The sequence below is a fragment of the Dipteris shenzhenensis genome, chromosome 8 (genome assembly GCF_047967505.1).
Source record: "Dipteris shenzhenensis isolate YYH24624 ecotype China chromosome 8, Dip_SZ_1.0, whole genome shotgun sequence".
NCBI classification, from domain to species: Eukaryota; Viridiplantae; Streptophyta; class Polypodiopsida; order Gleicheniales; family Dipteridaceae; genus Dipteris; species Dipteris shenzhenensis.
In genome coordinates, this window is record NC_141603.1 from 53,974,838 (window position 1) to 53,981,220 (window position 6,383).

At 52.2% G+C, this 6,383-nt stretch overlaps 1 long non-coding RNA gene across 1 annotated transcript; it reads right to left on the reverse strand.

Annotated features, from left to right (window-relative positions):
- Positions 1 to 5,681: 5,681 nt before the first annotated feature.
- Positions 5,682 to 6,172, reverse strand: LOC147899680 (uncharacterized). Its single transcript, XR_015541401.1, has 2 exons — positions 6,040 to 6,172; positions 5,682 to 5,955 (listed from the first exon to the last, which is right to left on the reverse strand). It is a non-coding gene; the product is annotated as an uncharacterized LOC147899680 (long non-coding RNA).
- Between the last annotated feature and the right edge of the window lie 211 nt (positions 6,173 to 6,383).

Genomic DNA, 6,383 nt, shown 5'->3' on the forward strand with positions numbered 1-6,383 from the left:
GCGAGTCTACTTCCTCGGCTTGTAATTGATGTATGGGAACTGCCAGAGGAGCTGGATTTGGTGCTCTTGGATACGGTCGTGGACTCGGATTCCTGAGTAGTTGGGGGACTTGTGTCCGAACGGGTACAGGATTTAGTCTCGGAGCTGGGGGCGCTTGTGCAAGTGCCGGTTGCCTGTATACTGGCATGGGTGCCGCTTGGTATTGTGGTGGTCGAGGCGGATTGTTGCGCATGTTGAAGATGCAACTGGCCTCATCGTGGCCGCCGACGACACAGATATGGCACCACAACCGTGGCGGTGGATTTGCTTGTGCATGGATTCTTGCTCTTAGGACTGGGCATTCATTTGCTGTATGATTTGCCAAGCAGTGTGGGCACCAGACATTTTCTCGCCGTGGATATGTTTGAGTTGGCGGCTGAGACAAGTGAAGTTTTTGATCCATGGCCTGCATCATATCTTCTTTCAGCTTCAAGGTCATGGCCTCGAGGCGATCTTCATTGGATGTTTCGGCAGTGTCCTTTGATTTACCTTTTTTCGAGCGCTTATCTCGTGTATTTGATCTGGCATCATCACTGCTAGTGTCTGAATCTGTCATGCCATCTTCGATGTCAATGGCTGCCGCATGAGCAGCACTGAATGTTTCATAGCTACTTATCTTTTTCATATCCTTGCGGATTTTCTTTCGTAGACCTGCTATGAACCATGCCGTGAGGTACTTTGCATCTGGGCATGGGTCACATTTGGCGATCAATCTCTTCATCTTTCCCAGGTATGTGCGTACATCTTCCCTCCGGCCTTGTTCGATCTTGCTGAGTTGGAGAGCGGGATCATCTTGTAGCCTCTCCGTTTGAAAGCGACGTTTGAACTCGGTTTGAAGTAGGTCCCATGTAGCACGTTCTTCCACAAGAAGGTCGAGGTACCATTCTGATGCCTCATCAGTTAAGGCCATTGGAAACCAAGCCACCTTAGTTTCATGGGACTGATCACCACCTGCTCGACATGCGGCATCAAAATGTTGGAGGAAGCGAGCAGGGTCTCCCCTACCATTATATTTGGGAAGTTCCAGTTTTCCCAAGGGGCGTCGGCCGTGATTGTTGTGATTTCGTCGATTGAAGAAGTTGTCAGCCTCGGCATCGAGCTCAATGTCCCCATCATGCTCAGGACGACGTCCAGCCATGTTGGGGCGTGGAGGAGTTAAAGGAAGTTGTTGAATCTCAGGGGGGAATTCGGGGTAGAGGATTGGCGGGGGCGGTTGTTGCAGTGGAGTTAGTTGCGGATTGGGCGAGCGTTGGAGTCGAAGTCGTTGGCCGGAACGTAACTGCATGCAGATGGTGCGTGATTTGCCAGGGATATCGCTACCCCAAGTGCGGATGTGGAGGTGGTGTCGTTAGGAGAGTTAGAGTGATGTTAGTGTGTGTAGGGACCGTCGTGTTAATAATGTGCCTAGGATTGTCCTACGTGTGTAGGGAAATGTGCCGGTGCAGACGGATCGTTAATCGGAGGTCACGGCGTGAAAATACGAGTGAATTAATGCCAAATGAGACCCACACGGGGGCGCGAACGAACGTGTGCTAGGGATGCCTAAATGGTGTGCAATGGGCTGGAAAAATACCCCGTAACGTGGTGTTTCCGTGTGTGAAATCTGGGTTCAAACGGGGTTCAATTTGGGTCCCAAACGGATGAGTTTCGAGGGGTTAAACGAGGGCTAAATTTGGCGTTTGGGGGGTCCTAATGATGGTGTGAAGGGACTTTAAGTCCAACCGAGGGGTTGAAACTAAGTGACTCTAGTTAGACTAACTAACCTAGATCCTCCCAGTTACTATAACTGGGAGGTTGAACTAACTGTAGTTAGATACTAACTGAAGACTTAGTCTAACCTAACTGGGGGTTAACCTAAACTAACCTAACTAGTCTAACCTAACTAACCGAGGGTGAACTAACCTACTCTAACCTAACCTAACTCTAGTTAATGCTAACCGAACTAACCTAACCTAACTGTAGTTAGGTCTAACTAACCTAGGGTTAATCGACTAACCTAACCGTAGTTAGTAACTAACCCGAGGTTAGTTTTAGGTTAGGTTTTTTTAATTTTTTAATTTTTTTTTTTTTTTTTTCGGGGTGGGGGGCTGCCCGACGGCGGCGGGCGGGGGGGGGGGGGGGGTTTGGCGCGGGGGGTGGGGTGGGGTGGGCGAGGGGATGCACGGGGGGTGTGAGGGGAGTGCGAGGGGGGTGTGAGGGGGGTGTGGTGTGAGAGAGGGAAGGGGCGGGTTGAGTGCGGGGAGGGGCGAGGGAGGGCGGGGGAGGGTAGGGGGGCGGGGAGCGGGGTAGCGGGGGGTAGGGTGGGGGGCGGTATGCAGGGGCGGGGGAGCGGGGTAGCGGGGGCTGCGCCGCCGCGGGGCGGGGAGCGCGGGCGGGGTGGGCGGGGGGTAGGGTGGGGGGCGGTATGCAGGGGCGGGGGAGCGGGGTAGCGGGGACTGCGCCGCCGCGGGGCGGGGAGCGCGGGCGGGGTGGGCGGGGGCAGCGCGTTGCACCGCCGTGGGGCGGCGGGCGGGGGCGGCGCTCTGCGCCGCTGTGTTGCGGGCGGGGGCGGCGCGGGGTCGCCGCCGCGGGGCGGCGGCCGGGGTGGAGGGCGGGGGCAGCACTCTGCGCCGCTGTGTTGCGGGCGGGGGCGGCACGGGGTCGCCGCCGCGGGGCGGCGGTCGGGGTGGAGGGCGGGGGCGGCGGCGGCGTCTCTGCGGAGCGCCGCCGCGGGAGGGAGGTAAGGGGGATGGGGGGCGATGGGGGTAAGGGGGAGAGGGAGAGAGGGGGATGGGGGGGCAATGGGGGTAAGGGAGAGAGAGGAGAGAGGGTGTGAGAGAGGGGGTGGGAGAGAGAGGGAGAGAGGAGATAGGGGAGAGAGAGAAGAGAGAGAGAGAGGGGAAAAGGGGAAGAGAATGAGGGGGAGAGAGGGAGGTGGTAGTGGAGGGGGAGGGGGAGAGGGGGAGGTGAGGGGGAGGTGGGGATGAAGGGGGGGGGAAGGAGGGGAGGTGGTAGTGGAGGGGGAGAGGGGAGGTGGTAGGGGGAGGGGGAGAGGGGGAGGGGGAAGATGAAGGGGGAGGGGGAGAAGGGAGGTGCGGAGAGGGGGAGGTGGTGGTGGAGAGGGGGAGGGGGAGAGGGGGAGGGGGAAGATGAAGGGGGAGGGGGAGAGGGGAGGTGGCGGAGAGGGGGAGGTGGTGGTGGAGAGGGGGAGGGGGAGAGGGGGAGAGGGGAGGTGGTGGAGAGGGGGAGGGGGAGAGGGGGAGAGGGGAGGTGGTGGAGAGGGGGAGGTGGTGGTGGAGAGGGAGGTGGTGGTGGAGGGGGAGGTGGTGGTGGAAGGGGAGGGGTAAAAGAGCAACAAAAAAAACTGAAAGACGGAAATTGAAAAGCAACGCGAAGTGGTTACCTGACGCTTTCCAAGTCTTTCTCGATGGAACGGGATTGTCGCGGAACAATGGACGGTGGGTGGAAGGCTAGGTCATCGCTACGAGAAGGGCTCGATGTCACTTACATGTGGCGAGGATAGGAGTAAGGGGGCGGTCGATGGAGAGGGAGGAGTGTCTTGCGTGGGGCTCGGAAGGAGGAAGAGAATGGAGGCAAAAGTGAAAGATGAAGAATGAGGGGGGGTGGAGTAGGTTTTTATAGGTTTGGATTTTAGGTTTAGGGTTTAGGTTTAGGGTTTAACCCTAAACTCTTCCCGAGCCATAACTTTTTATGGAGAGCTCGGTTTGCCTTTCTGTAAAAAGGTAAAATGATCGTAATTGAAAGCTCTACGCAACTGTATCCACTACCTAGCCTAATTGTACATCATGTGGCTTTTATTTAAGAAATTAAGAAAATCTCTTAAGGTAGTAACCCAAAGTGGATGTTTGGGGTTGATATGTTTGGCTAGATTTGGAAAAATTTTTACTCTCCTTGCCCTTGAGTGGTATGTGCGTGAAAGTTTGAAGTAGTGACTTGTTTTACACCTACCTACGCATGTTTACTCGCTACTTGAGACGCTAGTCTCCCCGGCAACGGCGCCAAATGTTGGCTCTGTCCTACCACTTTTGTAGGAAGAGCTGGGTATTCTATGTTGCAGGGTTCCGAGGCTTTTTGTCACCTACAGATATATTGGAATTGTCGTTGTAGTATATATGTAGCTTAGGACCTCGAGTCGTGTTCCGGTGAGAGACGTAGGCTTAAGTGTGGTGAGTAAACATAATGCAAGCATGTGTAAAAGGCACGTAAACCATTGTTGTTGGGGTAATGAAGGCTTCCGCCTTCATTGGGGGTTGTAGGGTTTAGGAGGAGTTTAAGGGTTCAGAAGGAGGTTCCAGGGTTTAGAAAGAGTTCAGGGTTAGAAAGAGTTCCAGGGTTCAGAAGGAGGTTCCAAGGTTTAGAAGGAGTTCAGGGTTAGGAGGAGGATCCAAGGTTCAGAGTAAAGTACATGGTGGAGAACTCGTCTCCCTCGTAGATCATTGAGTTTAAGGGTTTAGGAAAGCATAGGAGTGGGAGAGGAAGAAGGTGTAAGAGCATGGGTGAAGTAAGAGAGAGAGGAGGAAGGAGGTTGGGAGAGGGGCTGGGTAGGCGTGAGGAGTGGGGAATAGAGAAGAGGAAAGCGAGGTCATTGAATATAACATGGGAGGAGCGATTTTTGCTTTTCTCGCAATAGAGATGTGAAAGACGGCGTTGCGCAGAGTTTCAGGTTTTAGCCCCTAGTGTCGCTATGTAGAGACACTGGCCAGTCACTATATAGTGACGTTTATATCTTAAAAGCATCGCTATATAGCGATGGAATAGGGCAAAGCGTCACTATATAGCAACGGTTCAAGGCACTTTCTGTTAGAAGAGAGGAAAGGAGCTCATGGGTGGCTCTTTTTTGGATCTTAATAGATTTCCTTGTAGCTTGACATGTTGTGATTTTGGAAGTGTGCAGATGGAAGGGACGAACGTCAGATGATGTGCCAATGCCCGGGAGCACAGAGTGGCTTATGGAGAGGTTGTATTCTCATTGCACTCATTGCAAGCAAGAAGTACGACATCAACGTCGTATTGTCATGTGCCACTTGCAGATGTATGATGAGGAGCCTGAACCAGTACCCACCGTTGGTGTTGCATGTGGTGATGGATCATCGGTAAGTCAATGCTATTTGAGTTCATGATTAATATTGGATACCATTATGACATGAAACCTTGAGACAAGATCTTAAATCTACATGAAATCTTGAGACAGGATGAGGAGGGTGGCGAGGGTGCACATATACCTTCACACTTTCAGCAAGGCTATAGTCTCTCAGATGTGCTAGATGATGATGAGGGTATGGTGGACATGATGGATTCTATTTTTAGGGGCACTACATCACATGTACACGTGATGTCACTACAAGGCATAGGCCATTTTCCGACGGAAATACCGACGCTTTTTACATTAAGATTTTTTTTTTCACGGGCGCAAACGTCGCTATAAGTGTCGGAAAAGGAGCGTCGCTATATAGTGACACTGGTAAACGCCGCTATATAGCGACGATTAATAGAAGTAAAAAAAAAGGGTTAGTGGGGCTAAACAAGGCTTCCTTTTGGCCCTGTTTAGCCCCACTAATCCTTTTTTTTTTTGTAATTACAAAAGAAAGTTTTTTATAACAAAATTTCCCTTGCTTGCAGGGTGATACAAAATTGTTCTTGTGAAATGATGAGTAACAAATGCATATACATGTTGGACATATACAACAGTGTTTGTAACAAAATTACCCTGTCGAAAGGGCGATACAAAATTGCTCAAACGAGCGGATATACAAAATGCTACTACCACTACTCATCCGAATCCGAATCATCTTCGTCTTGTTGGCCTGTTCCTTGGTCCTCGACACCTGCGTCTTCTCCCTCGTCCTTGCCACCTGCGTCCGATCCTTGGCCCTGTTGATCGCTCACCTCCGATGATGGGACGCTTGAGCTTTGACCCTAAGAGTGAACCATATTAATCGAAAATTAGATTGGAACTTAAATTAAAAAGTGAGATAATTACAAGTACGAGTAAACTTATACCGTGCGAGCAGCCACCTCAGCCCAATCGACTGTCGCTCCCATTGCCTCTTGCTCAATGAACCACGGCTTTGTTCCTATCCGAAATGCGCGCCGCGTCTCTGCATCTGTAGGAAGATGACCCATCGCAGCTTGCTGTGGATCCAATTTACGAGAGTTAGAGTTAGCTAAAGTGCATGTAATATGTAAGTAAAACAAATAGAACAATACATTAAATGGGAAGAAGTAGACTTACCACGGTTGCCTCGAACGCATACCGTCCACCTGCACCAAAGTGCGAAGTACCTACGACGTCCAGCCGTCTCTTCGCAGCCCTCCTCTGACCCTCGAACATTTCGGGATGGTCC